Here is a 15,741-nt window from a genome sequence, read left to right as displayed (position 1 = left end):
AAGCTATTGTGAAAAATCAGGTCTGGGCTGCAGCGAGCAGTGGGGGTTATGTGGTGGGGGACACACAGGCGTTCTCTCCTCCCTTAGACTCCTGACTTTCAGGGGTTTCCTGAGCCTTAATCCTTCTTCCTTTCTGGGATTTGACTCCCAATGTCTCAGGTTGCCCTCAAACTTCCTTCTTAGCAAAACAGGAGGAGCTGAGGTTAGACTGGAGTTAGAACTTCCAGCTACAGAGGAAGGAAGGATGTCAAAGGGAGGAGAGCAGGCCTTGGACCTCTCCAGATAATTTAGGGTTCGGATAGAATAGGCTGGGACGGGTAGGCAGCAATTTGATGGGGCCTGGGCCGGGGTGAGAGCACCTCTCTCTCCCAGGGTGGCTTTGGAGGCCCCGGGGAGGAGGGGAGAGGAGATAGCAGCTGGGGGGTGGGGGGCCAATTCCAGGCTAAATACAGGATCCCCCATTAAGGTTCCAGCCCTCTCCCGTTCTCCACCTTTAGGGAGTCTTCGCCCTTTTCTGGTGCCCGAGGTTGGCAGGGTCAGGGCGCACTTAGGCCTCCAGCCAGCGGCCAGATTCCAGAAGGGGGTCTGCAGGATGTGGGTCTTGTCAGTGGGCCCTGGGCGCAGCCTCAGGATGGTGTTGGGAGCTGTCTCAGGATGGGGGTGACTCCTCCCTGGGGGGCTGGGCTGGACCCTGAGTGTGGGGGGTGCTCTGGGCCCCCCTCCCTGGCTCGGCCTGGGGCTGTGTCGGATCGGGTTTCTCGGCGCCTGGAGCCTCCGCGAGGCCGAGCTGTTCCCGAGCCCCGGCCAAGCCGCCCCGGGCGCTGGCACTGCGTGAGGAAGCAGGGGGGTGAGGGGGAGCGAGGGGGGGGCGCGGGCGTTTACGTAACTGCAACCGCCTCCCGGAGCCCGCCCCGACCCGCCAAATCCCAGAGTGGGACTTGGTGTGATTGAGAGCGTGTGTGGCTCTGCGTGTGTGCCTGTGGGACACGCGCTGCGGCTGAGTACATGGCTGAGTGTGTGACCGTGTGTCTGTGTGGCTGTGGCGCATCAGTGTGTGATTCCGGGAGTCCCAGAAATCTTCTGGGACCTCCAGCTCCCAGCCCCGAGCAGGGGACCCTGACTCCCAGTGCGCCACAGTGAGGTTGAATATACACGTGCGACTCTGAGACTGGGTGTGTGGCTTTACATGACAGCGTGTTCGTCATTTGTGGGTGAGACAGAGAGCCTGTGTGTGAGTGATAGTAACTCTGGACAGCCAAGTTTGTGCCGCACGGTGGGACTTTCTGTCGGTAGAGCAGCTTAGAAACGAGCAGAGCACCGTTTCCGAGGAGCACAGGAAAAGGCAGACCACGGGAGACGGGGTGGGGCTCTCCTTCCTTGAGGACACATCAGGAGGAACGGGGAAAGGTCCCTTCTACTCAAAGGCTTGGGACGACACGGTCGACTCCAGGGGTGGGGGGTGATCTAAGTTTAGGTCACCTGCGAGGGTGGAGCCAAAAGTCCCGCCGCAGAGCCCTCTTTCACTGTGGACGTAAAACGCCAGGGACTCAACGTCAAGAACTTCCCCCAATTTCCCAAGGCCATTCAGGGTTATCAAATCGGGGATCCCCATCACTTGCAGGGCACTACAGCTCCGAACTGTGGGCATTATTTCCTGCGGCCCCGCACGAAACAGACAGATGGTGAAGACGGGGTGGGGCTGGGGGGAGGGTGTTAGTGAAGTGGGGTTTGGCTTAAGGATAAATGCGCCATGACAGAGAAGGGGGCTGGTGCAGAGCAGGGGAGGCCGGCGATACGGGCTCCTAATACAGCTGGGGAGGAGTCAGGGCCAGCTCCCGCTAGGGCTTTGAAGGCCCGCCTAAGAAGCCCGGCTTCGCCCCATGGTAGTGGGGTCCGGGAGGGGTCAACGCCGAGGCTTAGGAAGCTCCGAAGCTCGTGTGCAGATAGGGCATTGGAGGCGGCAGGAGCGGGGACCCCCGAGCAATCTGTTGCCCAGCTCAGGTGGGAGGAGAATCGGTTCTGGGCCAGGCTGTGGCGGCTGGAGCGAGAGGGGGCCGCACCCCCGTGGTTCGTAGGTGGGCGCTGCCTCTGAGCAGCAGCCTCAGCCTGCGCGGGAGCGCGCGTCCCGCACCGCCCGCCAGGTGTCGCTGCGGCCCCGGGGAAGCGGGCGCGGCCGCCGGTGCTGCGCCCGGACGAGCTGCGGATTGACAGACGCCGGGTCCGGTCCGATGTGCGCCTCCCGTCCTCGCTAACCCGGGACACACCGACCCGTGCGCCTCCCGGATCCCGGCTGCCCGGCGCGGACCCTGCTGCGGCACCCGCGGACTTCGGCACTGCCGACGGCGGCCCCCGCGTCCCCGGGCGGAGGGGGGACGTCGGTCCGGCGCGGAACTCCCCATCGCTCTCAAGCGGGCAGAAAGAGGCCGAGTCCCGACACCGGGGGGTCCGGGGGTCCAATCACCCCACCAGTGACCGCCCATCTCGACGCCCGGCCTCCCCTGAACACCCAGCCTCGCAGGCCTGGTTTCGGCACAGGGGGAGGGGCGCTTCCCGACGCCCCCCCCCCCCCCCCCGCCCCGCAGACCCCGCCGCCCAGCCCCCGCCCCCCTCGGTGCCCACCGCCTGGTCCCCATCCGCGGCCCCGGGACCTAGTGGCTGCGGGCGGGAGCGGCCGGAGAGCGCACACCTACTGTGGGTGGGGGGGGGGAGGGCGGGATCTCAGCTGGGCGCCGCTACTTCCCTGGGTGTCCCTAAGCCCCCGCCGGCCCTCTCTGAGCCACAGCCCCGGCTGACCCCTGCGGGTTGCACTGGGGGGATTCTGCGGCCACGGAAGTGAAAGTGAAAAGCCCGGGCAGTGGCGGGAAGAAGGTTTTTCCTCTGCAGTGGGAGTCCCTGAGGCGTTTGTTGGGAAAGGGCCCGGGCGCTCTGGGCAGCCTACTGGGGAAGAGAGTGAGGAAACAGCGAGAAGTTTCCTTCCCCTCTCCCCGCCCCCAACCCGGAGCTGCTCCCCGGAGGGGCAAGGCACGGGATTGTGGGTCAAAGGTCAGGTGAAAAATCCAAGGGGTGGAGATGGGGGTGGGCCGCTTGTTCCCCGCCTCTGCCATCCACCACTTTCTGTTGCGCTCTCCCGTGGCGTCAGACGTTGGTCAGGTTGTCTAACCTTAATCCCCCCTCTTGTAGCCAGACCGGAGGCCCGGGGGCGATGCAGTGAGCACGCCGGCCCCTCAGAGGCCCAGGCTGCGAAGGAGAGCTCGAGGGTGGACCTCCACGCCAGAGTCGTGTGCCCTGCGCTCTGGAACTGCCCGTCCTGGCCAGAGGGCGCACCCTCCCGACCCCTTTCATCCCAGCGGAGGGTTCTCCCCAGGCCCTAGATCCCGGAGTGGGGAGGAAGGAGAGGGTGGTTGTGGCGGTGGCACTGGAGACTCGGTGGGAGGCGAGGGCCTGGGCTCCCAGCCTGGTGCGTCCCGGGTCCTGGGAGCGTAGAGCCCCCTTCCCTCCGCCAAGGGGTGTATGTGTGTGTGACCGGGAGGGGGGCATTGCCGGCGGCGGTGGGAAGAGGGCAGGGGCGGAGATGGCTGGTCTCCTCCCCCCAAAGTGGGGCTCTGGCTCGCGCTCCTCTCACCGAGATGCCGGCGGGAGGGCCGGAGAGTTGGCCCGGGGTGTGCCAGGCTGTCGGTACGCGGCAGTCAGGGCCTGCATGTGCGAGTATGCGCAGCCGAGACCTGGCCAAGGCTGAGTGAGGGTGAGTGTGAATGAGCGACCCAGGGGGCTGGGTGCGCGCCCCGCGGCCCCAGGGGATCCGGCCGAGTGGGTGTGGGTATGCATGCGCTCGCGTTTCCGAGCCCCGCGGTCGGGGCTGCGCGTGAAGCGCGGGGGCCACAGCCGTCTGGAGGGCGTTCCCGAGAAAGGGCGAATGTGAGGGGTCCACGCATGCCAGTGCGGGTGACTGTGCCAGTGGGGGGAGGGCGCGTGCCACCGCGACGCGGGTGGGAGTCCGGGCTCACGGGCCTGCGCAGGGTGAGTGTGCCCGCGCGAGCTGACCGCGCGTGCCAGGCGCGGGAGCGTGCCAAGGCGGGGGCGCGCGGGGACCGTGGCAGGGAGGGGGTCGTGGCGCGCGGCCGCGGAGGCGCGGGGAGACAAGGCAGGAGGGGGAGGGGAGCGAGGGCGCGCGCGGCCGAGCGGGCGCCCGCGGTCACATGGGCGAGGGAGGGAGGGAGGGCGCGCGCGCGCGCGAGGGAGGGAGGAGGATGGGGGGGTTAAAGCCGCCGAGCGCCGGGGAGCCGGTGCAGAGCGGGCGGCGGCGGCAGCGGAGGCGGCGGCTCCAGCCGGCGCGGCGCGGCGCGGGGCTCGGCGGCGGGATCCGGCAGCGGTGCTCGCGCCGCGCTTGCTGCCTCGCTCCCAGCCGGGGGCGGTCGAAGGGCGAGGCGCGGAGCCCCGGCGGCCCGAGGGCGCGGTGAGTACCCCGCGGCGGACGCGCGCGGCCGGACCCTCCAACCCTCGCGCCGACCGGCAGACCCGCGGCCCGCGTGCGCGCGGGAAAAGGGGGGGACACGCGTGGGCCCGCGACTCGCGGGGGAGACGGGAAAGTTCACGGGAAACTTTGCCTGCAAACTCGGGGGCGGGGGCGCAGGAGAAGCGGCCCCCCACGTCCGGGCGCGCCGGGGGCTGGGCGTGGTGGTGGTGGGGGCGGACAGGCGGCGGGGGGGTGGAGGTGGCCGGGGCTGATTGTCCTAGCGTCCCTGTTCTCCCTCACCCCGCAGCAGCCCGCGCGGGGTCTGGGAAAATTCCGGAGCTGGGGGGTCGCAGTGACCCCCGCGCACCGGGAGGCGGCTTCGTTCTCTGGCAGAAATCTGGACTTCAAAGCGCCCAGGGGTGTGAACGGACGGTTGCGCGTCTGCTAGTGTGTGTGTGTGTGTGTCCGTGTGAATCTGCTTGTGTGTGTGTGTGCGCGTGTGTGTCGGCGTGAGCCTGCCTGTGGTTTCCTCGTGAGTCCGCCTGGATGTATCTCCATGTAGTGGGTCTCCTCCAGTGTGTCTTTGTAAGTCTTGTTGTGTGTCCGTGTGAGTCCGCTTGTGGTGTATCCCCGTCTCTTTGTGAGTCTGCCCGTGTGTGTCTCCTCCGGTGCGGCTCTGTGTGAGCCGGCCTGGGTGTCCCTGTGCTGCTTGGAGTAGTGTATCTGCCCGTGCGTGGGGGCTGGGCCGAGGGGAGGTCACCAGACGGACAGCTCTCCTCCTCGGCTTCTCTCCTCTCCTCTCCCGAGCCTCTCCTCCTGTGTCTCGCTCTTGCTCGCTGTCTGGCCCCCTCCCCCCTTCAGTAGCTTCAGGCGGGCAGGACTATTTCACGCCTTGTTGAAAATTCAGGATTTTCTTTCTCTTTCCACCTAGTCTCTCTCTGTCTTTGAGAAGCGTCTGTGTGTGTCTGTGTGGCTGGCAGCTTGTCTGCAACACTGGGTGTGTGTCTGCATGCTGCTGTAGGAGTGCGTCTGTAACACTAGTTGTTTTGCCTGTAATACTTGGTATACTTGTGTCTGTGTCACTGGGGGTGTTCATGTGGCTGTAATCACTGAGGTGGTGGGGGTCCCAAATGCTGGGTGTGTTCTTGCATCTGTAATTGCTGTATGTCCGGAGGCCTGAAACACTGAGGGTGTTTTCGTGTGTCTAGCTCTGGCTGTGATGATGTGCCATTGCACGTGTGGGGATGGGGCTTGAACGATTGGGTATTCCTGGGGTGTAGGGCTAGCCAGGGCTTGAGGGGTGGAGGGGCCTGTGTGTCTCAATAAAGTCTACCTCCCTGTGTCCACTGTCACAACCCCCACACATCCTCTGGACTGGTTCTTGGTGCTCCTGATCAGCGTAGGTGATGTGGAGTAAAGCTCACACTCCATCAGGGCTGATGCTCCGGCTGGGATCCCAAGTCTTGTACAAGGACTCGGAGCTTAAAGTTCACACTCAAGACTTCTTGGGGCTCTGGAATTCATACCCAGATTCCCACTGGGACACTCAGACTCACGTGGACTCACACTTACGTTCCACTGCTCATATCCAGCTGTGCACTTCAGGCCTGTGGTTCACCCCCAGGCTCACGTTGGGACTCTAGGCTCACACACTCAGATTCGCATTTCTATCCTGAGGCTCAGACTGACATGGAGCCCTAGGGCCCACACTCAGACTCACACCAAGACTCTGGAGCTTACTCACATCCACACTTACATTCTGAGGCTCCCACCCAGACTCACACGGCTACCCTGGGGCTCACATGTGAACTCAAGGACGCCTGGGACACTGGGGTTCATAGACTCACACTCAGACTCACACTAGGACTCTAGTGCTCACATGCAAGATTCTCACTTCCATCCTGGGATCGCTTAGGAACTCAGTGTTCACACACAGACTCACGTGAAGAACCTTAACTCACATTCAGAGTGCCCTTAAGACCAGGGGCCCACACTCAGACTTACACTAGGACTCTGATGCTTGTACTGACTTCTGTGGGAATCCTGGGACTCACTCTGAGACTCACACCTCAGTCCTGGCGCTCACGCTCAGGTGCACACTGGGACCTGGCTTCACACTCACACCTATACTTCCATCTTGGCGTTCACACTTGGGACTGACATCCCTGGCGATTACGTTATACTCGCTTCCATCCTAGGCTTATACTCACACTTGCACGGGACCCTAGTGCTCACACTCAGACTCTTGCTTCGCATGGGGGCCCTGGGTTATGCTTCCCTCCTGGGGCTCACCTTCAAACCCACACCAGGACTGCGGTGCTCACATTCCCGGTGGAGCTTAGAACTCATAGTCAAAGACACCCGGTTCTTGGTTTATGGTGTATGTCGGGACAGTTCAGGTGAGGAACAGATTGCTGCAGGACCTGTCTCCTCCAAAGTGGGGACGGGAGGGGATACATGCTTGGTCACGCCCCTCACTTGGGCTGATGGAGAGGGTGGTGGACCCAGGTACACCGTTCTGCCTTTCCTTCCACAAGAAGACTAGGCTCTTGGCAGGAAGGTGTGAGGGGCTTCCTGGTACAGGGGTGATATGTACTCTCCGAGTCCCCCCGTGCCATGTACACACGCATGCCCCTTAAATAGTTCACAGCGCCCCCTTTGTGGTAGAGAGGGTCAGCTGTGGCGAAATAAGACACATCCCCCAAGACGTTGCCCCCATTCCAGTCATCCTTAGGATGGGAGGGGTGTGAAAACTGAATTGGTGAGGGGTAGACTTCTGGCTCCTTTGACCCTTCCAGGGGGTTGAATCTGATTCTAGGGAGATGGCAGCCCCAGATGTGTGGCGAGAAGGTGGCTGGAGGAGGAGACTGGACTGAACGCACCCCCCCTTCTCTCCTCTGCTCTGGCTGGAACCGGCAGGGGCCCAGTTAAGCTGCATCTCCCAGCGGCTCCTGGAATGCCTGTCGAGTCTTACCTGGCTCCAGGGTATGCCCAGCTTCTCCACTCTGTTCCCCAGAAGAGCAGTAGCGCCCCCCACCCCGGGGTGGGGCTGGGGGGAGGCTAGGTTGCAGCCAACCCTAGGACTTCACCTGCCTTGGCGACACTGCCCGGGGCTTTACACGCCCTCCCGTTATGGAGGCCAGTGGGTGGAGCTGCCTGAGGGGCACTGTCACCCCAAGGGAGCCCACACAGTAGGGAACTGGCCCTCAGGCTCAGATGGCTCCCTGTCCCTGAAGGGGACACATGCTCTCCAGCCCCCCTAGGGAGGTGGGGGGCTAGGAGGCAAGGCGCCCTGCTCTCTGCCCCCCCATGGCGGGTTGAAGTGTAAATGAATTGGAAACATATGGAGCGGATTTTCTTTGAAATGCAGATGGGTTGGGGGGGACCATGTGTGCCTGGTTTGGGGGGGTCCCAGAGAGCAAAGAGACTGAGGAGAGCTGACCCCTCCTCCAGACCCACCATGGGGTGAGGGGAGAGGGGGAGACCTCAGCTGTGTAAACTGTGGCCCTGGGTGACCACACCCACCCGGGCTCTGGCTTCCTGTGGGGAGAGCCCCGGGGAGACAAGGGGTGCCTGTGGGCTGAGAGCGCTGAGGTCATCACCCCCTTTACCTCTATGGAGGGCAAAGAGAGCCCCCAAAGCACAGAGCCACGCTGGATTGGGGTCCCCAGAGCCAGGAGCTCCAGGGGCCCACGTAGGGGAAGGGTCAGACCCTGCTGCTCCCAGAGGCTGGGGCAGGAGCCATGGTGGAGGGAGCTGGAGTCGGACTGTGCTGGTGGCTTCTGGTCAGCGCCAGGGCCCGACCTGGGGTTGAGGAATGGACGGAAGAGTCCTCGGGCCTGCCGGAGGGGGCTGGTTTTCAGACCCGGAGCGGTCAGTGTGTCCCCTTGTATGCTACCCCACTTAGCAAGGCTGCAGTGGTTGCCAGTGAGCTCACTGGGGCCCAGGGCTGGGTCTGCCTTGCTCACTGCTGTCCCCTGCCCCCAGCACAGAGCTGGCACACGGGAGGAGCCAGTGCGGAGTTAACAGGACACCTTTTTCTCTCCGTTCAGGCTGCGTGCTCCTGGTGGGCAGGACTGCATCCTCAGCTCCCGGCACAGTGCCTGGCAGAGATTCGGTGCTCAGTGCATGCTGAGGAATGAATCATTGGGTGGGACACGCCGCGGGGAGGGGGGACTCTCTGGGGTTTGTGGCTTGAAACCTAACAGCCTCTGTTGCATACCCTCTTTGGCTCCAGTGACCCGAGTGATCTACAGGCTAGACTAAGGGAAGGACTTCCCTGCACTCAGGGCAGGAGTGCAGAGGACAGGCAGATTCTTACTTGAAAAGAGCTGGCCTAGGGGCGACTGGGGCCGGCAATGACCCTGATTCTGTGGCAGAGGTCGGAGGTCACCTCTGTCCTCTCTCCAGCTTTAGGATTTTTCAGAAGGTTGGAAAGTCCTTTTCTTCCCCCGCCCATGGGTGTGAGCGTGTCCCTTGCTCTCTTTAGGTCTGGGTTTCTTGGACTCTAGCTGAGGCAGTGGAGCCCACCTCTGAGCCTCCAAGGCTGGGCTCTGAGGTTGTTTAGCTGCTCTGGGCACCACGGACTGCCCGTATTGGTTATTAACGTCTATTTGAGAACACAGGGTTCAGATCCTAAAAATACCTTGTCCGGCTGGAGCCTAGGAGTTGCCGACCTGGGCTCGTGTAGCAGTGGCTGCATCTTGATCCGATAGATGCAGAGCCAGGAGAAACTAGGAGAATGTGGGGAAACTGAGGCAGCATGGATGGGAGATGCACAGGAGACAGAGCCTTTGTTTTGCATGGAACAAAGGTTTATAAAATGAATGGTGCCAGTTAGTCAAATTATGGCAACATTTAGGGAAATCTGTTATCCTACACTGCAGAGAACTTCCTTCTCAGAGAGTCTGGAGACGCATCTGATATCAGACATAAAAATCAAGGAGTCAATAGTAACCATTTCAAGTCCAGCTTCAGGATGTTCCAAAATAAGTGTGTGGCGAAGAACAAATCTTCACCAAGTAGCTTTTTCTGAGCCACTGCCCCCATGCCTACCTCCTGGACTCCTTCCCTGTAGCCCGAGTTCCAGTGAGGGTCCTGCAACCCCCCTTTGATAGCCCCCTCACCTCTAACCCCAGGCCTCTGTGTAGCCCCTCTCCCCAGGAGAGGAGCCGCACAGTGGTCCCCAAAAGGTAGGAAGAGTCCAGCCTATGAGGGCAGATGCCGTGTGACCTTGGCCCGTGAGCTGACCCCTCTGGGCCCCTCCATGAAATCTTGGGGTGGGGGGCCTGGGCCCTGGCCCAGGCCTGGAGAGAAGGCGGTTTTGGCACCCATCCAGGCTCCTGACGTCAATGACTCTCCAAATAATGGAATCAATATTTGGGGGGGGCAAGCGTGAACCAGGCCCCAGCGATTAGAAACAGATCAGCACAAACCCGCAGCTGATTCTGATAGAGCTGCCTTGGAGAGCGAGGGTGGGAGCCTGGAGAATGTGGACCTAGGGGGCTCAGGGATGGGAGGTGGAGCCACCAAGTGTCCAGAGTGTGAGGGTACACGAGTGGGCAGAGATTCTGGGCTGCCTGGGTTGGAAAGAGGGGGTGGGGACCCCTGTACTGGTCCCTTCTTCCTTTGAGCCTGTGGGGTTCCCGGGCGTGAGGAAGTTAGTGAACGGAGACTTCTTTCAGCCAGGGAGTTATAGAGAGTAGGCCAGGGGAGTTCAGAGTTCCTCTCTGCGCCCCAGCCCTGGGCCTCTAGACCGTATTAGGGGCCACAGGTTATATTCAGGGTAGGGGTGCAGTTCTGAGTGAGACCTATGGAAGATGACCTTTTGCTTGGAGGCAGAGGGCATTCATGCAACATAGAAAGATGAGTATTCCCCCTGAGACTGGGAGGCGGGCCTCCTCCATCAGCCCGTGTCCTCTCAACCTCCTAGAAGGCAGCAGGTGAGGGTGGAGGAGGTTATGGGGTCCATAGGGGGCTGGCCTGGCGGCAGCTGACAAAAAACAGGAAGAAGGGCTGGGGGAGCGGCTGTAATTACGGGGCATTTATTATTAATCAGATGAAATTGCTGGAAGCAGCTGGTGTAATGTGCGTAGTGATACAGACTCTGCATGCCCCCCAACACGTGCGCACACACTTACACACACGCCACACACGGCTTGAGCCTTGTCTGCTTTCACAGTTGTGTTCTTATGCAGGTTGGGTGGCTCTCTCTGTGTCTCTGTGGCTGTGTCTGATGCTGTGGATTTGTCTGTGCTTTTTCAGGGCAGCCCGTAGCCTGCTCTCCCTCTGTTGTCTCCTTTCCCACTGTCACTGTCAGTCTTTGGCCCGATGGCGTGTTTCTCTGTCTCTGGCTCCCTCTTTGGGCCTGTCTCTTGGTGTGTCTCTGTCTGTTACCATGAGCCAGCCTGTCTCTAACACCTTGGTTTAGTTTCTGGCCACCTCTCCCTGGTTGGTGGTGTCTCTGCATCTCTGGGCCGAGCTGGGTGACGTGGAGTCCTTTTCTCGTGTTTAGGCGTCTGATCTGGCCTTTGGCAGATACATCTGGGACCTGTGTTAGGAGGACAGGGGCAGCTGGACCCTGAGGATGTCCTGAGGTCTTGTAGAAGGTGAGGGCTCTGTTAAGTGACTGAGCCTGTAGAAGCAACATGGCCTTGGGTACAATGCCAGCTCCCTTACCAACTACCAGTTGTGTGACTTTGGGCAAGATGCTCTTGCTCTCTGAGCCTGTTTCCTCATCTGTAAAATGGAAACAGGATTACCTCCAAAGGTGGTTTTGATGACTGAGTGCAAAAACGTAGATTAAGTACTTATCATAGTGTCTGGCTCATCTAGGACCCTGAACAAGTGGTAGCCGTGCCTGTCATTACTGGGAAAGGCACTGTGCAGGCACAAGAGAGATCTACAGAGGCAAACTGGTGTAGCAGACAGCCTTTGGAACTGGACTTGGACTCGAATCTGTGCTCTGGAACCGATCAGCTGTGTGGTCTTGGGCAAGTTGCTAACCTCCCTGAATCTCCACTTTTTCAACTGTCAAGTAGGAATAATAATAGAACCTACCTCATGGAGAAGTCATGAGGATTAAATGAGATAATGCATATAAAGGGCCTAACACAGTTCCTGGCACGTAACAGATGCTCAATAAATCACAGTGGTGATGAGACAGAGGAAGAGGATGGTGTGATGGTGGGTGCTTATGCCCTGCTGGTGGCCATGTGTCTCCATGTGAGCACGCATGGGAGAATGTGTGTGATATGGAGGTACTTGTGTCTGTGAACTGGTTGTGTGGGGATTTTGGATTGTGGGTGTGTCTGAGTGTGGGTCTGTGTGGGAGTCGGGCCACTGGCTTCTGGCCTCTCTCTTTCCGTGTGTGTCAGAACCTTGGGTCAGCAAGGTGTGCTGGAGGGAGTCTGCACTGCTCCCAGCTTTTCCTCTTCTAGATGCTTATCCGATATCTGCCTCAGTCTCCCCTTCTCACAGTGGGGTTGTGAGTATGGAGTGAGCTCTGAGTTGGATTAAGGCCTGTGGCTCCTCTCTGACCTTTGTGCCCTTTGCCCTTCTAGAATCCAGCCTTGTCCCGTCATCCCGCCCCCTTGGTTTGGAAGTCTGGGGAAGAGTTTGGTCTGGAGGAGGAGGAGGAGATTGATGCGCTCGGTGTGCGGCCAGTGGTAAAGAGGTAAGTGCTGGGGACCAAGGCCAGCAGGTCAGTCTCAGGACATCAGGCAGGTGCAGGTGCGGTGGGGCTGGAGGTCTGGGGACATGAGCAGAGGAAGGCCTGTGACGCGTCCTCCTCGTCCCTGTCTTTCTTCTTCCTCCTCCATGGCCTTCCTCCGGAGGCTTTTCATGCCCCCATCATAGGCCTGTAAAGGGGAAGAACTTTCCCCAGTCATGCAGGCAAGGGCAAAGCCAGGTCAGAAAACTGGGTTCTGTCCTGAGGGGCTGCAGCCTGGATGTGAGGTATGTTTCTGTCTTGTCGCCAAGCTCCCTCTGCCCCCAAAGCATCTCTGTGGCTTAACTGGGGGAGCAGCCGGGCTTGGAGGAAATGGGATGGGAGGTCAGAAAGTCCAAAATCTTCTGGGGCCAGTCGTGGGGCTGGGCCTGACTCTCCCCGCCTTTTATTCAGGCCAGGCAGGGCCCCCGGATTGGCAGCCCCGGGGTGGGGGTGTCCAAGGACTCGAGGCGCTGGAGCGGAACGGAAGGGCCTATTGTCCAAAACCCGCCAGAGGCCCACAAAGGCAGGCGGGCTTTTCATCTCAGCTCCCAAACAGACTGGCCATTTTCCTGGCCTGGGAGTGGGGGGGCACTGACCCTTCAGCACTAGGACTGGGGTGTTGTTGAGGGTGGGGTGGGGTATCCTAGGCTGACACATGGCCATAAAAGGGACTTAAAATGGAGCTGGGGTTGTGAAGAGGAGGCGGGGAGGCTCCAGAGGGCTGCAGAGAGTTAAGCTTCCATCTCACTGTTCCCAGAGGACCCAAGGACACGGAGTCGGGTATCTGACAGAAGTCTGGATTTACACAATAATAGATAATAAATATTTATTGGGGGCACACCTGGGAGGAGTCTGATGGCAGTTGAGAAAGTGAGCTACTGAGCTGTGAGGGCACATAATCCTCCCTCCAAATTGGGAACACTTTAGGGAGCCGGAGCAGGGGCTGGAGAAGAGAAGGCTCGTGGTCAGGCAAGGGAATGGGCTCCCTGCAGCAGGAGGGACTGAGGCCAGACGCAGGAAGGACTTTCTGCCAATGAACAGTAGCTCAGATGCCCTGACCCTGTCCCTGGGGATCCCGGAGGATCGCAGAGAGCAGGGGAGCTGGAGAACCCCCCCGGGTTAAGGCTGAGGCAGCTTCTGTGGGGGCCGAGGAGGAGGCCAGGAGGGAGACTTGGCAGTTCTGTCCACCCTCCCCCACCAGCACCTCCAGCACCACTTTAAAAACAGCTTTTTAATTTAACAAAGTGGATGAAAAACTGTTTTTGGAAATAAAAGGTATCTGCTGTCTCCCAAGCTAGCGCTCAGCCCTTACCGAGAGCCTCTCTCTGGGTTTCTCCCACTGCCCGTGGCTCCTTCCCCCTCTCTCTGTCTCTGTCTCTCTTTTTTTTTTGTTGTTTCTGCTCCTTGGCCCACAGCTTCCCCTCGGCCTCCCGTCGCCCCCTCCCTGCCGTGTCAGCCTCTGTGGGAGTCCCATCCTCAGTCTCTCATCCCCATGTCTCTGCATCGCCTTCTGTCTCTCCTCTCCCACTCTCTCTCTTCCGGGGCTTGTCTCTCTCCCCTGCTTCGTCTCTGTCTCCCAGCCTGTCTCAATCTCTGTCTCCCTCCCCCCCCCCTTCTCCCCCAACTCCCGCTCTAAATGGGTCTATTTAAAACACCCGACGCTGCCAAGTCAGAAAAGCTCTCCTGATAAAGCGCATTAGGCGGAGGGAGGGAGGAGGAGGGAGCCGCGGGCGGATGGATTGATCCAAGCCCGTAACCCCATTAATCAGGCATCGTGGATCCCCCTCCCTCCCCCAGCTTCAGCCCCTTCAGAGCTAAAAGCCCCTTAAATATTTATCACCCCTCCCCCATGGGGGCGAAGGGAGGGCTGTGTGGCCCTTGGTGTGAGCATCCCCAGCTGCCTCCTGCCCCCCAACTGTGTGTACACATGTGTGCATGAACACACATGGGCATGTGTTCATGTGTGCATGCATGGGTGTGCACACCTGACTGCCCAGGGCCCAGCTGCCTTCTTGCCCCCTGCCATCTGAGCAGCCTGGTCCCCTGGGCAGCCCCTGGGGACCCTAGGAGTCTGGCCTGGCTCCTACCCCTCCAGAAGGATTGTGCATGCAGAACAGGGAAAACTTGGGGTCAGTTGGGGGGTCCTCATGCCTCCCAAAGTGCGGTCACTGGAGGACCGGGCAGCATTGCACCGTCATTCTCAGAGGGCAGGAAGGTGAGCTGGGGTTCAATGCCCAGATTCCCCAAATTCCCAGTGCAAGATGTAACTTGGGGAATGAAGTTGGGGACTCCATGCTCCTAAAGTGCAGGAAGGAAGCGGGGCTGAAGTCCCCCGTTGATTCTCAAAGAGCAAGAATAGAACCTGGGGGCGGGTTCGGGCCTCCCATTACCCTCAGAAATGCAGGAAGGTGACCTGGGCCTCGGTGGGAGTCCCGTCATCCCCAGAGAGAAGGCGGCTGCTCTCAGGGGTGACAGGGGACTGAGTCCCACATCGCCAGCCTGCTGAGGCCCCGGCAGCAGAGGTCAGCCCTGAGACAGGCAGGGGGCTGTCGGAGTTGTCCCGAGGCGCTTTGCCCCGTGCGGGGGAAGGGAGGCCCTGGCTGGCCCCGGGGTGAGGAGGGGCCGGCCTGGAGCCGGGAGGGTCCCTTCCCCCTCGCCTCCCCCTGCATCAAGTGCCACATCTCCTCCTGACTCAGACAATTAGATTCAAAGGATGACCTCACTGCCTGCCGTCCCTCACTCGCTCCTCCGCTCGCCCGCCCGCTCGCCCGCCGCGCGCCCCTGCCCCCCTCCCCTGGCCCGGCGCCCCCCCCCACCCCGCTCCCTCGCGGCCCGGCCCCTCGCCCGCCCGCGCCCGCCCGCGCCCGCCGCGACCCTCGGGGCCGGGACGCCCCAGCCTCCCGAGCCGCCCGGCCCCGGCCCCGGCCCCGATGCCCGCGGAGGGCCGGGCGGACCACGCAGCGCCGTAGGCACCGACGGGGCGCCTGCGCGGGGACCCAGGTCAGTGGCCGCACGGCCGCAGGGCCGGAGAACTTGTCACCCCACCTCCGCCGCCGCCGCGACGCCCCCGCCCGCCCGCCTCGGCGCTTCCCGCGCCTTCCTCGGCCCCCGCCCCCCGCGGATGCTCGGCGCTCCCCCTGCCAAGCTGTCTCTCTCTTCTCCGCTGTCTCCCCCCGCCGCCCCCCTGCCTCTGCAGCCGGTGGGAGGGACTGGGACTTCCTGAGGTCCCGGGGATGGGGCCGGGGCCCATTGGCTGCAGCCGGACCAGGCCTCCCAGAGAGGAGGGGGCTCTGGCTATGTCCATAGGCCTGGGGGAGGGGACCACCATCTGGGTGGGAAGGGGGCTACTGAGAGAGAGGCCCAGGCTGTGGGGTGACATGCAGACTGTGGGGATGAGCTCCTGATATCTTTCTTTTCTCACATCCTGTGGGCCTCTTGCCTGGCTTCAGTTGTCCCCACCTCCTAGCCAACTCAGGTCCCCACTGCCTGGTTTCATTTGGCCCACGTCCTTCGGGGTCCTGCGGGGCCCTTTCACCTGGTCCTCTAGACCCTGCTGCCTGCCTGCCTTTGTTGCCAC

At 61.2% G+C, this 15,741-nt stretch overlaps 1 protein-coding gene across 2 annotated transcripts in view; it reads left to right on the top strand.

Moving 5' to 3' along the window:
* The first annotated feature begins 1,978 nt into the window (after window positions 1–1,978).
* CNTFR (ciliary neurotrophic factor receptor) overlaps window positions 1,979–15,741 on the top strand; it is a 40,047-nt gene continuing 26,284 nt past the window's right edge. Inside the window, exons 1-2 of one of the 2 annotated variants that reach the window (XM_046665056.1) lie at window positions 1,979–2,001; window positions 12,016–12,128. The gene's annotated coding sequence lies outside the window, so the exon portion shown is untranslated. Of the gene's footprint in view, window positions 2,002–4,266; window positions 4,454–12,015; window positions 12,129–15,741 lie in introns of those variants that run through there. The other variant, XM_046665055.1, reaches the window with a different exon arrangement.

This window comes from Equus quagga, chromosome 6 (genome assembly GCF_021613505.1).
Source record: "Equus quagga isolate Etosha38 chromosome 6, UCLA_HA_Equagga_1.0, whole genome shotgun sequence".
In the NCBI taxonomy this organism is placed as follows: domain Eukaryota; kingdom Metazoa; phylum Chordata; class Mammalia; order Perissodactyla; family Equidae; genus Equus; species Equus quagga.
The sequence above is the reverse complement of the archived record's forward strand: the minus strand, read 5'-3'. Positions and strand labels throughout refer to the sequence as shown.